This window comes from Mobula hypostoma, chromosome 15 (assembly GCF_963921235.1).
Source record: "Mobula hypostoma chromosome 15, sMobHyp1.1, whole genome shotgun sequence".
Taxonomy (NCBI): Eukaryota; Metazoa; Chordata; class Chondrichthyes; order Myliobatiformes; family Myliobatidae; genus Mobula; species Mobula hypostoma.
In genome coordinates, this window is record NC_086111.1 from 19186130 (window position 1) to 19209358 (window position 23229).

Genomic DNA, 23229 nt, shown 5'->3' on the forward strand with positions numbered 1-23229 from the left:
GATGGCGGCAGCCCGGCATTTTCATTGTTTTCTTCTTATTATTACTGCTACTTTATTGTCGCCAAACAATTGATACTAGAGCGTACAATCATCACAACGATATTTGATTCTGCGCTTCGCAGAACCTAACAATTTCAGAACAGACAGCAACGAGACTGAAGCCAGAAGAGTTAGAAATGTACTCACCAAATACTTTGACCCATAGCTTACTGAATAAATAAGTATACTCACTTTGCTGTTTTCTGTCCTTGCTTGTATGAAGGTGGTTTACCTATCTATGCAAGTACTTCTGACAATAGATGTGTAACAGCCTAATGTAACATTGTATGGAAATACAAGATAACAATGATGCAGACATGTTTTATACAATTAACAAGGTGCTTTATTAATGCAAGAGTTAGTCAGTTTTTCAATGTTCGTCGTCAGCCGGGTCTTACTGTCAGTGAACTCCCTGTCGGTTGCCTCCATACGCTCCAGTATTTGTTTTTTTTAAGTCCTCCTGCGCGAGAGCCAAGAGCAATTCCTTTTAAGTTTTTTTACTCTAACTGAACAAACGCGCAGTGAGTATACCGGTTCCTCTTCGCTTGGTTTCTGTGTGTCCTGCGCATGCCCAGTAGAGGAGATTCACCCAAATATCCGTGTTAGTGTGGACAAAGGTATATTGAAAAATGCTTAGTGTGTACGCCTGTGGTTTTTACTCGAAACCAGCGTTTTCAAGATTATCAGGCATAGTGAGGACGTAGTCTGAATTTCAGTCAACTTGGGAGGTGCAGCTTTGATAAGCCTGGAATCCTGACACTGAGCAATAAAAACAGGGCCTAAGTGATGATGGGCACTTGGGTTAATATTTTACTATTGAATAACTACTTGTGTTTAATGTTTCTCGACGGGCTAGTCCGAGGATCAAAATCTTCCAGGTGACATGCCTGAATGCAAGGCGAGACTCTGGGGACATTATCTATTGCCATGGATACACTGGAGAGATTTTCCTAAATAATACTTATAACCAAAAATTAGTTACAAATTTTATGATGCTTTTAGTGAAGTAAAACAATCAAAGCTGCTTTAAAGAACTGATACCAACAAGCTTTGACACAAAGGCATCAAAGCTGATTTTGGATGCGATGATCAGAAACTCCAAAAAGAATAACAACCTATAAAGGAATGGTTACATTTCAAGATGGATGGGTTTAGGGAGGATATTTCAGAGGCTAGGACCCATTAACTAATGACATAGTTGCCAATAGTGAATCAGCAATGACAGGGAAAAGACGACCACACAGGAGTAGAGGATGTTGGAGGCTCTTATTGAGCAATACTGAATTCACCTTTTAATATGCAGCAATGATAGTCTGCTACAGCAACTCTAGTCATTCATCTAGTCATACATGCTGCCATTTATGTACTTGTTCACATTTTATTTCACATCCATACTTTAACTTCTACTTTATATATAATTCGTAATAATTGTTGAATATCGTTTTTTGTTGCATGTCATGCTCTGACCAACACACCACAGCAAGTTCCTAATACATACAAATGTATAGAATTAATCAAGGATTAATTTTATGTCCTTAGGTACAGTCTACGACTGGCAAAAAATCTGTAGTTATGCTGCTAGGCACGTATCAAAAATGAACACCATCATGACTCCTTCAAAGGACATTACAGTAATAGCTTAATCATATTCCACTAAAAAGGGTACCATGCACCTTACAATCGTGCCACTACTTCAGGAATCCTGGCAACTCTAGTTAAAAGGTTACTGGTCAGCAATTGCATTTTCTGCGAACAAGCTCCAAATTGTACAAATTACACTCAGACTCTGCTTAACGCTGAGGATGCATTCCTTGGAGGTGGAGCGCTATGCAAATCTGTGCTATGCGGGGTAAATGGACATGTGTGCCTGATTGTATAAAATCAAACCAGAGACACATGATGCATTATTTTATGTATGCACAGTGATTTGTGGAGTAACAAATATGCAAACAGGCCTGACCTGTACATCAGAGGGGCAGCAACACATCACAGCAGCAGCAGGAAGTGGATGGTGGTTACATCTGGGGAGGGGGGAGGGAGGGGGCAGGCTGTGGGTCCTTTAAACTTCGGCTTTGTGATTTGACTGCCTTTTCTTAAGTTTCCTCTCATGAAGCAGTTCTTGGTAGCAAGAAATCATGTTGAGAACACTTGTCTTTGCCTTATTGCTTCGCTCCCAGTCAGGGTCATTATCGATGAACTGGTCTATGATTTGTGTGACCATGATGATGATAGTGGTGAAGAATTTTGTGGTGAGGTTTCTTGCTGGTGTTTCTTCTCCATCTGTGTCCTCAGATTCACCCAAGATGCGCTGCTCTGCCAATTATTGAAGCTCTTCATCATTAAGGCTCTCATGAGAATGCAGTAACTTTACAACATCACCATCATTAACATCCTCTAATCCCGCGACACTGGCCAGTTCTACGACGTTTTGGATGACTGGTTCCACTTGAAATCCGAGGAGTTCAATGTCCATGGTAATGCTTTTCCTAGATACCTTAGATTTACTACACTTACTTGAAGTTGCAGACTGTTTTCCAAGCATTATGGGTGAAACAAATGGAATAAGTTGGTGAGGGAGCAAGAACGTTTACACACATGGGGAGGCACTGCGTGAACTAGTACGTGATTGACTGTGAGTGGCTTAGAGCAGATGTAAAGTGCTCTCATTGGCCGACTGAGGCTACATCCACACTACGCCAGATAAATTTGAAAACAAAGCTTTTTCTCTTCGTTTTGACCCACCGTCCACACTGAACCGGCGCTTTTAGCCCCCAAAAACGGAGATTTTCAGAAACGGTCTCCAGAGTGAATAAATCTGAAAATGCCTAATATCCGTTGCAGTGTGTACGGGGTAACCGGAGCTTTTTAAAACCGCTGTCATGACGTGCCGGAACAGATGGCGGCAGCGCGGCATTTCATTGTTTTCTTCCTATTATTCTTATCCTTATTATTATTACTACTTTATTGTTTAGAGTGTACAATCATCACAGCGATATTTGATCCTGCGCTGCGCAGAACCTAACAATTGCAGAACAGACGGCAAAGAGACTGAAGCCAGAAAAGTTAGAAATGTACTCACCAAATACTTTGACCCATAGCTTACTGAATAAATAATTATACTCACTTTGCCCTGTTTTCTGTCCTTGCTTGTATGAAGGCAAGGACAGAAAACACCCTCCGCTGCCTCCAGTTTAAATTCCATGCGGAATATTTTGGAGGATCAAGAACCAAGAAGGTTTACGTATTTATGCAAGTACTTCTCTGACAATAGATGTGTAACAGCCTAATGTAACATTGTATGGAAATACAAGATAACACTGATGCAGACATGTTTTATACATTTAACAAGGTGCTTTATTAATGCAGGAGTTAGTCAGTTTTTCAATGTTCGTCGTCAGCCGGGTCATACTGTCCATGAACTCGTCGGTTGCCTCCATACGCTCCAGTATTTGTTTTTTTTTAGTTTTAAGTCCTCCTGCGCGAGAGCCAAGAGCAATTCCTTTTAAGTTTTTCTACTCTGTAACTGGATAAACGTGCACCAAGTATACTGTTTCCTCTTCGCTTGTTTTCTGTGTGTCCTGTGCATGCCCAGTAGGAGGAGATTCGCCCAAATATCCGTCTAATGTGGACAGAGATATTTTGAAAATCGCTTAGTGTGGACGTCTATCGCTTTTACTCGAAACTGGCATTTTCAAAATTATCCAGCGTAGTGTGGATGTAGCCTGAATGTTTACTGGAATAGCAGATGCTCTCGAGAAGTCTTAAGTATTGTCTAGAATAAATTACTTTTTTTTAAGTTTCTATATCTCTCCCTCTCTCTCTCTGACATCTAGGGTGCCTAAGCTTCTGCACAGTATTGTAATAATTTTATATATTACACTGTACTGCAGCTGCATCAAAAAAAAGCAGCAAATTTTATGACATATGTGAGTGATGGTAAACCCAATTCTAATATGGGTCTCTATAGTGGACTTAGAGAGGGAAGGGAGAGGGGAATAATGGTTAGGAAAAAGGGAAGGGAGAAAGGACGGAGCAAGAAACACCAGACAGACATTCTGTGATGATCAATAAACCAATTGTTTAGAATAAAATGACCTTGCCTGGTGTCTCAGGGCTGAGTGTGCCTGCACCTGCACCTCCTGCTGCCCCAGCACTCCTCTTCTGCCCCTTGTCCCACACCCCTCCCATGATGCTCCACCCTCACCATTACCAACATCCTTTGCTCCTGCCAGCTTTACAAACTTGCTCTCCACTCCACATTGACAAACACAATACTGTGTGAACATCATTGGCACCCTAGCTATCTGTATCTGCCCAGGACTTTTGCACAGTACCGTACACCCACTTTCAATCATTGTCTTGTATTCTACACTGGTCTTCTTTCCTTAAAATCCACATAGAAAACCCAGAGACACTCTCTCTAAAAATCCACTTTAATCTCTCAAATGGCCAGGCCATTTTTGCAAGAATGGCCATGAACTGACTGGAACTGTTTTTGCTGTTACCTATTCAGAAACTGTGGTTATTAATTAACCCAGGAGTATAACCCCAATGATCTCAATGTACAAGTTATTTAAGTGGTGATTTACACACCCAACTTGGCATGCCAGCAATATGACCTTCAACAGGAGCAGCATCTAAAAAAATGCTCAACAATTCTCACTCCTTGCATGCATGAGAAAAAGTATTTCTACATTAAACCTCCAGATTTGAAAGCAAACAGATGGGTGTTTGGTTCCTTCTATCATTAAACAGACATGATATCTCATTCCTTGAAGGCCTCCCACCCAAATGCATCACAATCAGGATTTTAACATTCCAAACATCGTTGAGTGGGCCGCACAAATAGTTTCTGAAGCAATATTTTGCTTTTCACCTACAAATCATTAGACTTCTTTTTCCCTCCCTGTAATGTAGGCACTTATCTGCATTATAGATGACAAAATCTGCCAAATGTCCCAAGGGAAAATAGTCAGTCTAGGCTTCTAAATGCTAATTCTGAACTAATCAGTCTGCTTGCTTTTCAGATCAGAATCTAGTTATTATCACTGACATGTCCTGCAATTTATTGTTTTGCAGCAGCTAAAAAAACTGCAAACCTTTGAGTCTTTCACATGACAGGGAGAATACCGGGATCACAGTCAAGGCTCAGAGGAGGATTAGTTCATTTAAAGAGCCCTCAGTTTCTAATGCAGGTGAATGTGGGGTGTTCAGCGTTCACAAAGTACAAACATTAAGATGTAACAAAGCTTTAAAGTAACGATCTGGTTTCAGCTACGGGTGAGGAAATTCCAACAAAAACAAGCGAGGAAATATAGATTCGGGTTAGGCATTAATTATTACTCCTTCACATTGACACAAGAGCAGAAGCAGACCAATTGGCCTCTTGAACTGTGCCATCATTTCAGCAAAATTGTGAATGATTCACCTTGGCCTAAATATTGAGACAAGAGATAGTAGATGCTGAATCTGGAAGAACACACATACTGCTGGAGAAGTTCAGCAGTTCAGGCAGTATCTGTGGAGGGAAATGATTAGCTGACATTTCAGGTTGAAACCATCTTGTTGGCCAAAATCTTGTTTGCCACCTTTCCCTTATATACACATCCACTTTGAATACATTGAAGTAATCTGCCTTCTCTGCCCTCTAGGGCATGGAACTCCAGAGTCACATCATGTACTTCATGGCAAAAGCTCAGTGTAGAGTTACCAATAAAAAGCACAAAGATGGTAGGCCATTGGGGTGTTGTATTACAATTACTTTGACCTCGTAGCTAACTTTGGGCATCAGATATTTATATCTCCCCTAAATAGCCTTTACCCGAGGATTACAGGCTCAAATTACATGCATAGGCTTGGTTGCATGGTACAGCATAAAGTAGATACAAATAGCTGAGTAAGATATTGTAACAGACTCAATAGAAAAGCTAGTGTTTCATGTCCTTTTCTCCTCCTTATTGGTAGTTCTTACATACAACTGAATCTTTGTTTTAGAAATGGTAGAGCGAGAGGAATTAAAAGGGGACGAGTAGCATTACTAGTCAGGGGAAATATCATGGCAGTGCTCAGACAGGACAGACTGGAGATCTCATCAACTGAGACTATGTGGATGGAACTAAGGAATAAGAAATAGAGGAAAAATATCAGTAAGATTGAAAGAGTACAGAGAAAATTTACAAGGATGTTGCCTAGACTTGAGGACCTGAACTATAGGAAAAGGTTGAATAGGTTAGGACTCCATTCCTGGGAGCATAGGAGATTTTCTGTATAAAATTATGAGCGTTAAGTGGTATTAGGGTAACTGTAAACTATTTCCACTGGCGAGACTAGTTAGTGGTCATGGGTTGAGCATAAAAGGTGAGGGGAACACAAGGGAATGTCTTCACTCAGAGGGTGGTGAGCGTCTGCAATGAGCTGCCACAAGTGGTGGATCTCAACATTTCAACTTCAACACTTATCAGAAGTTTGGATAAATACAAGGATAGAGGGATATGGAAGGCTAATATCCAGCTGTAGATTGATGGAACTAGGCAAAATAATAGTTTGGCATAAACCAGATGGACCAAAGGCCTTGTTTCTATGCTGTAGGGCTCTATACTCACTTCCAGAAGGGTTTATATGCTCAAACCTCCTAGATCGGAAGAATTCACAAACCTTTGAAAAGGTGCTACCCACTGACAGCTGGCTGCCAGTACAATCCGAAGAGATTCCTCAATAAACCCATGAAACACGGATAGTAAAAGCGACAAATACAAATATTACTTTTGGATTAGAACAAGAAACATATTAAAAAAAACAGTTCTACAATTCGGTTTAAGATATGTAATAAATCAATATTCATGATTATACAAGCATACTCTTTATAAAGACCTTCGTTTCTGAAATCAACTCTAATCTGAAACTAAGATTACATGTCATTAATTCTTAAATACATCAACTTAATTTGCCAGAAAGTAAGGGCTAAACTGAATAGTAAAGACCAAAACCCTGGACTTTCCCAAGGATGCATCACACAAATGCATGTGGGAGGTGAGGTGTAGAGGATTAACCCAGACAAAATGGGCCTTTCTGACAGCTGCTGGGAACAGGCCAAGAGAGTGCAGACCCCATCACAGAGACGGAAGTACTCCAACACACATCTAAGAGCACGTGTTGACACAATGCCAACTTCCCAGGCCCTTCCCGTTACTCTAAGTACATAGTATTAAAAAAAATCAAATTAAACAAAGTTAACCCAACAGGATGGGCAATGATTCCCATGACCCAAATTATTTATCTGCTTGCTTCCACTGGGAAAAACAAAACAGCTTACCATAATTCCCAAGTATCAGTTGGCAAAGCCAGTAACCCCTCCCAGTCAATTTCATCTTTTTTCTACAGGATATTCACTGAAGGACTGCACAATACAAATACAAACTTGAAATACTTGAACACCCAAGAGATTCTGTAGATACTGGAAATACAGAGCAACACATACAAAGTGCTCTAAGAACTCAGCAGGTCAGGCATCACCTATGGAAGGAAATAAACAGCAACTTCTGCCCTTTCTTTCCACTCCTGATGAGGGAAGGGTCTTAATCCAAAATGTTGACTTTATCTCCATGCATAGATGCTGCCTGATGCACTGAGTTCTTCTGGAATTTTGTGACGTAATATTTGCAGGGCCACAAAGGAATGTAACAGCCAAGAGATTTCTTTCAGCAAAGTTCTGAAGCACATACCAAGGGCCCCAGTGTTCTCCAAGTGATATTCTTCAATAAGCATTAGTACAAATAACACTCAGTGAAGTCAACGGACTGGGAGAACAAACGAGAGGCTGTATCGGTCACAGCTATACCAGTGTTTGTTGCCCACCAAGGGCTTCACTGTTCCACTCTAACAGATAATGCCTTTACATGCAATGGGAAGATATAGTGGAGACTTTTACCCTCAGTATTCAAGGCTTCCTGATGACAAGAGTAATGCCAGAAGACTAGAGGACTGCTCAACTTGTCCCATTTTAAAAAGGGAGAAAAGAAATCCACCATTGTTTCATTTTGGCCATGCGTAAATATTGGAATCCATAATTAAAAGAATTGGGCCAACCAGCATGGATTTGTCAATTGCAGGCTCTGTTGGAGTTTGAGAAATGAACAAGGCAGGCAAGTTTGATGTACTCCAAAGCTTTTGCAAGGTTCTTATGAAGTGCCATACAGCAGACTCTCACCACGTATTTACAAGGCTAAAGACCAAGTGGTGGTAATTGGGATTTATTTAGATGGGTACTTAGTGGTTGGCTTAGATGGGATGGGCCCATACAACAATAAGACACAGAAGCAGAATTAGGTCATTCGACCCCTCCTGTCTGTGTGCCATTTCATCATGGCTGATTTATCATCCCTCTCAACTCCATTCTCTTGCCTTCTCCCTGTAACCTTTGACAGTTACTAATCAAAAACCTATCAACTTCCACTTTCAATTTACTCAACGACTTGGCCTCCACAGCTATTTTTGGCAATTAATTCCAGATTCACGGCCCTCTGGCTGAAGAAATTCCTCATCTCTATTCTAAACAGACGTCCTCTATTCCGAGGCTGTGCCCTCTGCCCCTCCACCTATCTTTGTATTGTCTGCAAACTTGGCCATAAAGCTATAACTCCATCATCCAAATCGTTAACATACAACATGAAAAGTAACAGTCCTAATACCAACCCCTAGAGAACACTAGTCACTAGCAGCCAACCAGAATAGGCCCCCTTTATTACCACTCTCAGCCTCCTGCCAGTCAGCCAAACTTCTATCCATTCTAGTAATTTTCCTGTAATACCTTCTTGTTAAGCAGCCTCATGTCAAAAGGCCTTCTGAAAATTCATTGAAACGTCCACTAGCTCTCCTCTGTCTATCCTGCCCACTATTTCCTCAAATTCCAACCGTTTATCACGTAAGATTTCCCCTCAAGAACTTTGGTCTATTTTCTGATATCCTGAAACCCTCTCCTTAACAGTGGACTCCAACATCTTCCCAACCACTGAAGTCAAGCTAAATGGCTTTCAATTTTCTTTCTTCTGCCTCCCTCTCTTCTTGAAGAGTGGAGTGACATTTGTAATTTTCTAGTCCTCCAGAACCATTCCAGAATCCAGTGATTCTTGAAAGTTCATTACTCTTTAGCTACCTCTTTCAGAACCCTAGGTTCCATCTAGTTCTTCTGTTTTCAGCTTCCAAAGCACCTTCTTCCTAGTTTAAGGAAATACACTCACTTATGCCCCCTGACACTCACCAATTTCTGGCATACTGCTAGGGTCTGCTACAATGAAGAGTGAACTTAAGTTCATCTGCCATTTCCTTGCTCACCCATTACCATTGCTCTATCATCATTTTCCAGCATTCCAATATCCACTCTTACCTCTTACTCCTATATCTGCAAAACATTTTTAGAATTTTTATATTATTGGCTGGCTTACCTTCATATTTCATCTTTTCTCTCCTGTAGCTTTTTCAAGTTGCTTTCTGTTGATTTTTAAAGTTTCCCAATCCTCTAACTTCCCACCATTTTTGCTATATTATGTGCCCTCTGTTTTCCTTTTATGCAGTCTTTGACTTAGCTTACCAGCCAGTTACCTCATCTTCCCTTTGACCAGCTCCTCTCATGCCTTTAATTCCCTTTACTGCACTGTAATATTGACCATCTTCTCCCTCTCAAACTGCAGGGTTAATTCCATCATATGATCACCACCTCCCAACGGTTTATTTACTTTAAGCTCCCTTATCAAATCTGGGTCATTGCACAACACCCAATCCAGAGTGGCCTTTCCCCTCGTTAGCTCAAACATAAGCTGCTCTAAAAAGCCATCTCATGGGCATTCCAGAAATTCCCTCTTAGGATCCAGCACCAACCCATTTTTCTCCAATTTAACTGCATATTGAAATCCTTCATGACTATTGTAATATTACCCTTATTACACACTTTTCCCATCTCCCATTGGAAGTTATAACCCACATCATGGCTACTGTTCAGGATCCACGTCTGTATATCACTCCCATCAGAACCTTATTACCCTTGCAGATTTTTAACTCTACCCACAAGGTTCTACATCTTCCAATCCTAGGTTACCTCTTCCTAAAGATTTTATTTTATTTTTTAACCAGCAGAGACACCTACTGCCCACCTGCCTGTCCTTTTGATACAATGTGTATCTTTGGATGTTAAGCTCCCAACTATAATCATTCAGCCACAACTCAGTGATGCCCACAATATCACACCAGTCAGTCTCTAACTGTGCTACAAGATCATCTACCTTATTCTGTATACAGCATAGATTCGAATATAACACCTTCGGTCTTATATTCATCACCCTATTCGATTTTGACCGCATGTTACACTTCAACTTATCCCACTGACTACAATTCTGCCCTACCATTTTCTTGTCCTTCCGCAGTCTTATGACAATGCATTAACTTGTGTACCAACTATCCCATCCTCAGCTTTATCACTCCAGTTTCCATCCCCCTGCCAAATTATTTTAAATCCTCCCCAACATTTCCAGCAAACCTGCCCGCAAGGATTTTGGTCCCCCCTCGGCTATCGGTGTAATTAGTCTTTTTTAAAAAAAAAAATCAGGTCATATGTTCTCTAAAAGAGATCCCAATGGTCCATAAATCTGATTCCTGCTCCCTGTACCACCTCAGCAGCTCATTCATCTGTACTATCATCCTGCTCCTGCCCTGACTAGCATGAAGTTCTGGGACTGGCACAGATTACTACCTTGGAGGTTCTGCTCTTCAGTCTCATTGCCAACTCCCATTACTCACTGTGCAGGATCTCATTCCCTTTTCTACCTGTCATTGGCGCCAATGTGCACCACAACCTCTGGTTGCTCATCCTCCCTTTTCAGAATCTTCTGCAGCCACTCAGACATCCTGCACCCTAGCACCTGGGAGACAACACACCAACCTGGCATCCCTTTCACAGCCTCAGAATCTCCTGTCCATCCCCTAATCAAGTCTCCTGTCACCATCACTCTGCCTGACTTTACCTTTCCCTGGTGAGCCGCAGAGATACAACAGTGCCACTACGTCATCACACTCAGCAGTATCCAAAGGGGTATACCCGTTGCTGGAGAATGGCCGCAGGGGATCCCTACACTAAGTGCTTACTCCTCTTACTGCTCCTGGTGGTCACCCAATTACTATCTTAAGACTGCACTTTGGGTATGGCCATCTCAACAGAAGTCTAATCTATGATGTTCTCAGCCAGTTCCAGCTCCAGCTCCTTGACCTGGTCAGTCAGAAGCTGAAGTTTGATGCACTTCCTGCAGATGTAGTCATCAGTGTGACCGTAGGTCAAATGGTTTGCTTGTGCTGTATAACTCCAAGGCTGTAGATAGTAAAAAAAAATTGCTCCAAGGGTTGAGAAAAGCTCAAGACCCGAGGACGAGCAAGGAGGTCAGGGCAGCTAGGCAAAAGAGGCAAAAGGAATATAAACCTGAGAGGTGAAAGGTAATGCATTTGAAAACCAACAGATAAAGAGAATGCACAATAAGTACAAGGACTACTGAGTGATTTGGAGAAACAAAAGCACTTTGGACTACATGTCCATAGAGTGGAAAACAAATGAAAAAGGTGGTTAAAAAGGCACCATTTCATTTAACCAGATAAGGAATAGGAAGGTAGTGAGGTCAAGTTTGAACTTGATATAACACTGGTTATTTCACAGCTTGAGTACCGCTTCCAGTTCTGATCACTACATCATAGGAGAGGTGATTATGCTTCAAAAGGATGCAAAAATTTACAAGCATGCAAACCAAAATAGACTTGGAGACTTCTTTAAATGGGAGCATAGCAACCAGCAACAAAATCAACTTAGCCAGAACTCTGCCCAAATATTGAGACCGCTGTATACAGATACAGCAACTGATTTGATCAGGACTCCCAACACACCATCCCCCACTAATTCCCCTTGAAAATAGTACCCATGTCCATTAAACTAGCATCTATAATTACTCACAGATAAAACTTGAAAGGGGGAGAGGTGCAGTGCAGGGGAGGGGAGGACAGGTAAATATTTTCCAAAGAAGTACTTTCCTTTTCCTGGGCATTGTTAAAACCTACCAGACTGCATTCTGCTTGAGGCCAAGGTGGGCTCCCTTCCAATCATGTATTTTATTTCTGATCAGTTCCAATAGCAACATCACAGAGTACAGTATATTTACTGAATAGTGCAGCCATATCAACAACCTTTCATGGCAGCTGCCCTGAACAAGGCTGCCAACCCAGCAAAGCACTGTTCGTTGGCAGTGCTGCAAGCCTACAACCAAATATGTCATGCTTGGGAAAAGTTCATGGCTAAAAGCAGAATACCACCTAGCAGTCGTGATAAAATCCTGAAACTATAGTTTGCACTCATTGATGTGAAGATTATCGAGCACTGACCTTAATCAGATAGAAGAGACTTTGAGATTTCTTAGCAATCTCCTCCTGTCTCAAAATCTCTATTGAGAAGATGGCGGTACTGGGATGGAACAGTAGCACAGCTGGTTGGAGCTGCTGCTCCACAGTGCCAGGTTTGCAGTTTGCATGTTCTCCTTGCAAGTGCATCAATTTACCTGGGTGAACAAGTTTCATCCCAAATCACAAGAACAAGGGGTTTGTGGGTCAACTGGCCACCAATTTTCTGCTAATATAGCAAGGGGGACCTCAGAGGGTGGTGAAGTAAATATTATGGGAGTGTGGGGAGAATAACTAAATGGGGAAATCCATGGGGAATTTGAATTCATTGAGAGTCAGCATAGACCCAATACACCAAATATTCAATGATGTACAGAGATATGAATGCACATTTTTTTCCACTCCATAGGAGTTTGGGAATCCTCTGGCAAAAAGCAAAGACCAAGCTCAAAAGGTGTGCGCCTCATGGAGTCTAGTAGAAAACTTCTGCCACTTCCAAGAGTAAGGAGGGTCTGAGATATTCTGTTAAACCTCACTGTCTGGTCAATGCTATTTGTTTCAACAGACAAGAACTGGTTATAGGAAGATGGTTACATTTAAGTTTTACTAAAACATGCACATTTCTTGCACATTTAAAACTTCTTGCACTTTTTTTTGAATTGCTGTGAATGTCTCTGATACATTTGTTGGCTTTCAAAATATATTGGTGCCTGCCTAATTGGCAAGACCCTGTGTGTTCAGGATCTTGGCAATCAGCACAGAGCTACTTTCTTTACAGAAGTGTTTGGCGGAAGACCCACTCCAGGTGAGCGAATTTAGTATAGAGACAACTTGGCAACCAACAGCAAAATGGAAATTTCTGGCTTATAATTGAGACTCTCCATTCCTCCATAGAAACTGGACCTTGGACACAACATGCCCATGCTTTCCTGAACTAGCCCTTTTTGCCTGCATTTGACCAATACCCCTTTCCTATGCAATAACCTGACAATGTCTTTAAAAACCTGGTGATTGTGCTCACTTTCTCTAGCAGTTTCATACACCCATCAACTTCTATGAACAACCTATCCCTCAGACATCCTTTAACTTGTTTCCCTCTCATCTCGAACTTATGTCCTCTAGGTTTAGGCACGATGGGGGGAAAAAAAAATAGCATGATGATTCACCTCATCTATTTTCATGACTTTTAGGTTTCAAGGTCAACCCCCAGTCTCCTTCACTCAAGTGAAAACAGTCCCAGTATCTAGTCTTTTCTTATAGGTTGAGCCCTCCAGTCCCAGCAATATTATTCTGACACTTTTCTGCACCCTCCCTAGCTTATCGAGAGCTTCAAATAACCCAAGGAGCTTCACAAAAGACAAAAATCTAACCCTGAATCATAGAAACATAGAAACATAGAAAATAGGTGCAGGAGTAGGCCATTCGGCCCTTCGAGCCTGCACTGCCATTTATTATGATCATGGCTGATCATCCAACTCAGAACCCAGCCTTCCCTCCATACCCCCTGACCCCTGTAGCCACAAGGGCCATATCTAACTTCCTTTTAAACATAGCTAATGAACTGGCCTCAACAGTTTGCTGTGGCAGAGAATTCCACAGATTCACCACTCTCTGTGTGAAGAAGTTTTTCCTAACCTCGGTCCTAAAAGGCTTCCCCTCTATCCTCAAACTGTGACCCCTCGTTCTAGACCTCCCCAACATCGGGAACAATCTTCCCGCATCTAGCCTGTCCAATCCCTTTAGGATCTTATACGTTTCAATCAGATCCCCCCTCAATCTTCTAAATTCCAACGAGTACAAGCCCAGTTCATCCAGTCTTTCTTCATATGAAAGACCTGCCATCCCAGGAATCAATCTGGTGAACCTTCTTTGTACTCCCTCTATGGCAAAGATGTCTTTCCTCAGATTAGGGGACCAAAACTGCACACAATACTCCAGGTGTGGTCTCACCAAGGCCTTGTACAACTGCAGTAGTACCTCCCTGCTCCTGTACTCGAATCCTCTCGCTATAAATGCCAGCATACCGTTTGCCTTTTTCACCGCCTGCTGTACCTGCATGCCCACTTTCAATGACTGGTGTATAATGACACCCAGGTCTCGTTGCACCTCCCCTTTTCCTAATCGGCCACCATTCAGATAATAATCTGTTTTCCTATTTTTGCCACCAAAGTGGATAACTTCACATTTATCCACATTAAATTGCATCATGCAGAATGAAATTAGGTTACCAAAAGCTTGGCCAATATATTTTTCAAATGTTGCATAAGACCTTGGGTAAAATACTGTGAAGATTTATGGAAGGCACTCCTGACCTTAGAACTAAACCGTTTTGTTTGATATGCCTCAATAAGCATTCATGCATTTAACATTTTTGCTTTCTGGCACTTCAAAAGAAAATTACTTTCCACTAGTTTCTCCATAAAGTGGTGCTAGGTGAAATAAAAATTTTGTCTGTTTTAGGCTGCTGTACACCATGAACCAGACTCAAGTACAAACTCTGAAATAGGTACACGAAGTTAACACTAATTAAAAAAATTAATTGCTCCCTGGTCTTCAACAATCATGATCTTAAGCAGAGTCTATACAGTGCTCTAGGCCATCCATTAATATCAAAGTAATGTGTAAAGGGACAGTGGTACTAATGACAATTATTTAGGCCATATAGATAGATGGAAAAGGGGAAGGGAGGGGGGGGTTCCTTTGCGTATAATGATTGATCCCTTGTATTGTACCAAATTAGTTTGTCGACCTTGTGTTGTGAGCAAAAACTTCAATTCAACGCCCTGCATGGTTAAATGGCCAGTAGATAAGAGGCAGGTTTAAAACTCAGACTAGTTACTTCAGTGCACACTGTAGAATGCGAGTTATCATATGCCAGGTGAAAAGAGCAATCTGCATTATTTTCTCGTTTGTGGAAGATGGAGTACCAGTCACCTAGAATAGGCACTCCTAAATTATAGGCTTCTAAAATAACACAAAACAGACATTGTAATGTCTACATGAAAGGAAACAGAGTATCTTGATTATACCTACAGATGCTCCAAGTTTATTTTTATATAGTTAATCTACCCCAAAAAGGTATAAAAACATTTTAATATTACTAGTGCTAACCTTGGTAATTCTATGCTTTTATCCACATTTCTTACTGGTTAACTCACTAAAGCAGGAGCACAGGAGCAGATTTTGGGAAGTAAGATACATTGGCACATCATTGTCACAATCTCAACTAGAAATACTGAAAGTACTGAAAGCTCTCTTTAGCATCATACAAGATGAAGCATCTATGCTTCCGTAATTTCATCATTCTGCATATTGATTATACTTGCTAGCTAAAACCTTAAGTCTACAGTTCAAATTAAAATTTATACTGACGTATGAAAAATCCACAGCCACCAGACACTATACTATTGTTCATGCCTGCAGTACTGGATTATACATCGACAAACATGATAATAAACACAACATCAAGTTTGACTTTTCCTCAGGCTGGGACTACAATGAACTCCTGTTACTGGGAAATGCCACAACAAAGACTGTTTCAATGATGATGGAAATTAAAAAGCCTGCGCAATGTGCTCGGCTTCCTACGCTTGATCTTTATCGAGTTCCACACTTGTTCAGAGCTCCTTTACAACAATGCCACTTCCAATGTGCATCAGTAAAGAATTGGGCTGACAACTGGAAAATCCAGCACTACGATGACCTTGGCAAATAGATCAGTTTGTTGGCTCACCCACCACATGAAGCAGATGCAATCCCTTGCAGAGCACTGCACGAAACATACCAGGGTCTTCCCGTCATCTTTGCACTCAGTTTCCTTCTCTTGGGGAAGGAAGTCTGAATGAACTGCTCATCTATCCAAGCAATCTAGACCATCAGTCAGAAGTTCACTACAGCCAAACTGATCCTTACCATCACCAGATTTGTTAGTCTTAGTAAAGAATAAAAATGGTCCACTTCCTCAACTTGAGTGTTCCCTCACATGGGGGAGTAAAGTATTCCCAGACCAAATGCACACCACTTTCCACAGTGGCACCAACTCACTACCATCCCACTCCTATTCAAAACCTAGCCCCAATTATTTCCATAGCCTAACCCAAGCACCAATGGCTTGTCCTAGGGATGAGTACCTAAAATCACCCCATACTGTAGGCAGAAAATAACCACCCATACCTGCCTGTGACCATTACCCCACTCATACTGAGCCCACCAAAACCTCACAGTGTACCAAGCCAACAGCATTCCCGTCTCACGGGAAGGCCTCAGCTTACTGCACCCCAATTCCAATAGATTCATTCCCAGGAGACTGATCACATAAACTGGACTAACTCACAGGCCATTGGAGATGTCCTCAAGAAATGCACGAACAACCATTGCCTGCAGCAGGGGCATGGACCAGAGTAGCTACTAAGACATTGACCTGGCTCAGTTCAATCACTCTGTGGCCCATGTCCATTCTTTAAATTCTTCTCCACCTCAAACACAAATAGCCTAGAACTAACTAGTGAGGGGATCAGTTTTAAAAAAATCAAAACAGTTGAGGGATCACTGTACAAGAGAGGCAGTAACAGAAAGCAAGCATGGTAAGAAAGGGGAATGGATATGGAAGACAACTGAAATGCAAGGGATTCGCTGAATAATATTGTCCAAGTATGAGGTGGGGAAACAGGATGAGCTGTCGGTAGGGAGTTGGGAGTCAAGAAAGGAAAGGGTGAATGCCAAGAGTTAGGGGTAGGGTAGAGTGAGGGGGAACAGATGGAGTGGAGGGCAGAGGTGTGCATGGAGAGGAGAGGTGGCTGAGAGGCCATTAAATGGGGGGGGGGAGAGGAAAAATGGCTGTGTGATAGGTGGAGTGGAATGCAGGGAAGTGGTAACAAGGCAGAGTGAGCATTAAACAGGGCGCAGGACTAAACAAAGGTAGGATTGGGGTGGGGGGTGTAGGAGAGAAGGAGAAAGGCCAAAAGAGTGTAAGCACAAGGTTGGAGTAAAGGACAGCACAGATTGTGAGTGGAATGCGAGGTGGGAGGTCAATGGAAGTGAGACAGAAGCAGCTAAGGGGTGAAGGGGGAAACACAGTGAGGTGCACACACAAGATTCTACCACAATTTAACTATGCACTTCCAATACTTCTGACCTTAGTATAAAAAGTGTCACTTACACAACAGCAGGCTTCCTCTCCTAGCAGCTATGCAGTTTCACACATCTCCTTGCTGGAACTTGGTAGCTGTTCGTGTTTGTTTTACATACAACTCCACCTCCAAAAACAGGTTATTTGAAATCCTTGAAAGGAGGTAATTTACATTCAATTGGAAGGGCCGGCATTTCAGCCCCTTCTGATCTTTCAGGGCCACAGAAAAGCCTGTGTACAGCTGAACAAAGAACAGTTTAAAAAAAATCTGACCCCTTCCTCCATGTAAAGGAGTCAATTCCTCAACATCCTGTCTCTATGGTAACTAAACAAAGGGTTGTTTTTATATAGTAAAAGACCAAGTTTGCTGGAATTTCATATAAAGAGTGAATTTTAAGGAGGAAGATTTTAAAATTAAAACTGCATGGAATTATAGGAAATTCTGTGCAATACTTTAATTAACAATCTCATGCCTGGAGGAAGAGAATTCATTAACATGGTTGAGTGTTTTGTAGGAATTGGAAAACTGCTGCTCCCAGTTCACTTTCTGATATCTCATTCTACCCTGACCACCAACCCACAACCCTGCACCCACTCCCAACCCCCACCCTGTTCAATCCATCAAGCTGTAATGTGTAACCGCCAGTGCAAAACGGGGAAAAACTCTAGGAGGCATAATGATATGCGCAACTTTAAGTTTCTTTATACTTCAGCAACTGCCTTGTGGGTAAAATGGGTTACAGAAAACACACTGAAAGTATTGAAACTGCAGTTAACATGGATTTGGACATCGGCCTGAAATTTGTTTGTCAGGGCAAAATAAACAACTACACGCTATGGTCTTGACGCACCACCTCCCATGTGAAGACATTTATCCCCTTAATATTGCCCAAACACACTTTATACACGCTGGGCAATCTAGCCTGTTGGACTGTTTCCAATGGTTAGAGGCTGCCACCAGTCCACTGAAACACTGCAGGGAACGGCATAACCATTCTTTAAAATGCCTCTCCTTTTTTCTCAATGGCATGGCTCATGCATGCCACACCCTCAAAAAATATTCATGATACTTCAGAACAGGAATGCAAAAGAATGCAGATGCTGGCCAAGTCTTATTGTAGGGTTGTGACCCAAAACATCAACAATTCCTTTTCCTCCAAACGTTGCTTGACCCAGTAGGAGTGGGTGGTAGAAACAAGTCATTCCCAGTTTTGGACAGAAATCTCATAAATCATACCATATTTTCCTCCTGATAATGAACTAGGAGGCACCAGAGCCCTACATCTCTTCCTGAAGTCTGTATTCCTCCAGCTTTGTCCTTGTGCATCCTTTGGTTTCTTCACCCTACCAGTGAATTCTACATTTTAATTTTTCCTATGTTCCAGGAACTGGGGAAATTGCTGGCTTGGTTAGCATTTTATTATCCATCCATAATGACCCTTGAACTAAGTGGCTTGTTAGACCATTTCAGGAGGCATTTAAGAGTCAACCACAATAACGGGCCTGTAATTACATACAGCTCAGTCTAGGCAAGGATTTTGTGGTCACCATTACAACTAACTAGTATAAGAAACCTCATATTAATTTATCAAAGTGGGATTTCAACTGAGGCCTTTGCATTGTTGTAAAAACAAATACTGGAAACACTATACACAGATTCTCTGACTTGCTGTGTTTCTCTAACACCAAGCAGGGTTCAGCATCTGCGGAAGGAGAAACAGTAATGTTTCAGGTCAAAGAATTTTCAGAACTTAAAGTAGGCCATTTGGCCTTTCAAGCCTGCCCTGCCATACAATATAATCTTGACTGATATGACCCTGTGCATTGTATTCATTCCACATCCTCACTTCCAGCAATTTTTTAAAAAAAATAATCATTCTTTGCATTACTGGACTGGTAATTGAGGCGTGGACCTCAAACCTCAATTACCAGTCCAGTGATTTAACCACTGAGCCTCTGCCATACCCAATACCCTTCCTAGTCATAGTCTAATCAAAGAATGATTATTTTTCCAGGCTGTACATTATAACAACTCACTGTACATTCAGTGAACACTTTACCAGATACAGGCTGCTGCAATGCATCCACTAAATATTCCACTTCTGTGTGCTCAGAGACGCTCTTCTGCACACCATTGTTGTAACGTGTTATTATTTCTGTTACTGTCACCTTCTTATCAGCTTGAACCAGTGGCTATTCTCCACTGATCTCATTAACAAATTGATTTTTGACTACAGAACTACTGCTCACTGGCAATGTCCTCTCTAACTTGTAAATGACCAGTGTGTGCAAAAACTATCACAAAAACATACATAGCAGGCCTGCAGTGGGTAATAATTTTCTTGCCGAAGCTTTTGCACACCATCCATATGTAATTTGCTTGCTAAGTGACACTTTTAAAGTTTCCAAATATCACTGCACTTCTTCCCACTTGCAAATTCTCCACCAACTTTTGCATCATGACAATACATGCAGGCAACACCAATTTCTGTATTGTACATTTGTATTTCTTGTAGCTGCATGTTCCTGACCTCAGCAACTTTCAGTGTAGCAGTTTCTAGTGTTTCATTACACCATTCTGCTTTAAATGAACTAGCAGTTCTTTTGCACTTCATGCCCTTTGCTTCTTTGGACTTCAACATAGTGAATCAATAATTTCTTCAATAAAAACGGGATAAAGCAGCCAGTTCTAAAACTTGCAGATAAATCATTGCAAACTCCATGTTGTCAACATCGTCTGCATCAGAAACCTGGAAATGAAATGTGATTGTGTACCATCGTGAAATATACTTAATATGCAGTGAGGTGAGAGGGTGACAACCTTTGATGCCCAGTTTAAATTCCTTTGTGCGCTAGTAGCAAAAGATGTGCACGCACACAACTTAGAGGGAACATTGCTCACTGGATGCTTTTTGTTTCTCTGCACTGTAAACTCCAGAGACTGTTGTGCGTGAAAATCCCAGGACATCAGCAATGTCTGAGATACTCGAATCCCTGGTCTGGCAGCATTATTCCACAGTCAAAGTCACTTAGGTCACATTTCTTCCCCCATCTCGAAGTTCAGTCTGAACGACAACTGAACCTCTTGACTGTGTCCACATGCTTTTACGCATTGAATTGCAGCCACATGATTGGCTGACTAGATATTTGCATTAACAAACAGGTGTGCAGGTGTACCTAATAAAGTGGCCACTGTGTGCATAGTTGTTTCATGTCACCTTCAGTTTCTTTGTCAGCCAATTTAAACAACTGCTCAGGTTACTGTAGCCATCCCTTTGAGCATATTAAAACCCTTCCCACCAAGATGGCTGAATGGTCCATGAGCACTACCTGGTTTTAACACTTCTTAGTAACTTAGTAATTTTTATGTTGTGCAAAACAAATTTCATGACATTTGTCAGTGATTATAACCTCGATTTTTCAATTAGAATATAGTGTTTCCTCAGCCTCCTTTTTCTACAGAGAAACTTTTGAGTTCCTCAGGTTTATCCACATAACTACACTTAAGATATAATACTGATGAATCTTCTTTAAAACCTTGCCAAAGCCATGATCTAACCACTCAATTGCTTGTCCTAACGCCTCCTGATCCTGTGAAAAGCCTCTGAATTCTTGACTACAAAGGTACAATTAACTCATTTTGCTATCCACACTGGCCAAGATGTGGACAAAGTCAAGGTGGCATACACTTGCACCCACTGGAGATGAGGCACGGAAGCAGCTGGAGGTGGATATGGGGGGGCGGCTGGTAACTGGGAAACTTTCTCACCCTTAACAAATTGACCCTTTCTCACCCTTGATTGACAAATAAGAATATTTTATTAACTTTTGAAGGCACGATCACACAAATTGACCACCAGTCCACTAATCTCCTTGGAATTCTTTATTGACATCCCCCTCTCTTTATATTGGCCATCTCACCAATCCATTCCGCCCGAATATAGGATTGACCTGAAACATTGACAATTTCTTTGTCCCACTGAGTTCCTCAAGCATCTTTTTTTGTAGCAACCACAATACTTCTCCTTGTGAAATCACTGCCATACCATAAAATGTGCATCACAATAAAGGTGTGTGAATTTTTGTATTAGATAGCAAGCGTGGAGGAAATTCTTGCAGTATGCATCAGAAAGACTGGGTTTATAATGACATTCTAACGTGCTAATCAAGTATTCATTATATGTACATGGTATGCCCACCCAGGTCAATTGGGCCTGTTCTGTTTGCAAAGACGGGTGGAGATAAACAATAGCAGCACTGGCTCCAACAACACAATCAGACCAGATAAATGTCTACAATTTGGCTTCATTAAAATGCAAGCAGAAGAACAAAGCAATTGCAATTTCCTTAGAGTTTCAAGGATCTCACTCACCCAGTGCTTGCAAAAAATGAAAATCTTTGTTCATAGTACCAGGCAGCTACAGGTATCACACTGATGAAATTTTAATCAGAGAAAACAAATTAAATTGACTTTTGAAGACAAGAGCTGATAAAGGGGATTTGGCATGTAAATTACATTGTACAGGTGAATCCTCTCATAAATTAACAGAAAAAGTTGATAAATAGACTGCAACAGATATCACTTAGCATGGATTTTAAGCTTTTGAAGATCAGCCACAAACTGGTTAGCAAACTTGAGAACCAAAGAATAAAGTGAGAACATGAATAACAAAACCCACGACAAAAAACAGAACCAAAAACACTTTATTCAGCAAAATGAGATCAATTAACAAACACGAATCAGTGCTAGTGGCACTGTTCTTGATGACTTAATGGCTTGAACAATAGATGCTTTGGGCAGAAATTCCTAACTTTACAGATAGTACCAAACTTTGTGGCAAGGGCAGTAACAGACAAGAGATTATGGTAAAAAAAAACCCAGCATACCGAGCAGAACACCAATGAAATTTGAGAGAAGTGATAATATACAATAGTCCAACTGGCACAGTCTGAAAAGGATGAGCATCAACAGCAAATATATTTCTTTTAAAAAAAATAACAGGCTCCATCTGGGATTATGGGCTTCTTAAACAGAAACATACCAGCTTTGCATATTATGACGAATCTTTAGAAAAACCCAGTTAAGACCTCAAGAAGTCGGCACACTTTCGAAAGGACATGTTCCTAGAGTAGATTCTGTAATCCTTGGTGCAAAGAAGAGGTTTAATTGAGGTGTATAAAGTGACAAGATTGGAAAAAGGTAAACACTATTCCAATTAGCCAATGGTTTGTGGAGCAGGAGACATTCACAGTGATAGGTAAAACATACAGGGAGATCAGAGGAAAATATTTTTGTGTTTATGATCTGGAACTCAGTTACAACCAACTGAAGACTATAGGGAATGGACACATTATGTACAAGGAGCCAGTATACTTGCTCAGTCTTTCCATGCCATAATGATTCCATGACTATATATACACAGTTTCAACAAGGGCTTTTGAAAGAATTAGAAAAGCAATTCAGAGAAAATTATTTTCAGACCTTATGAGGAAAAGGTTGGAGAGTGAAATTACTGAACTAGGAGCTGGCAGGAACTTCATACGTCAGTGACATGATCTCATAATATACCATCTCTTGGCAACATATCACTTTCATGTGCATGTTGACATCATTTCTACTTGTCATTGTTCCAGGACCA

At 41.2% G+C, this 23229-nt stretch overlaps 1 protein-coding gene across 3 annotated transcripts in view; it reads right to left on the minus strand.

Annotated features, from left to right (window-relative positions):
• The window catches only part of dag1 (dystroglycan 1), a 147407-nt gene that overhangs the window by 74869 nt on the left and 49309 nt on the right, over positions 1 to 23229 (minus strand). The window contains exon 1 of one of the 3 annotated variants that reach the window (XM_063067820.1): positions 232 to 255. The exons of the other annotated variants lie outside the window; for them this stretch is intronic. The gene's annotated coding sequence lies outside the window, so the exon portion shown is untranslated. Of the gene's footprint in view, positions 1 to 231; positions 256 to 23229 lie in introns of those variants that run through there. 3 annotated transcript variants of the gene reach the window in all.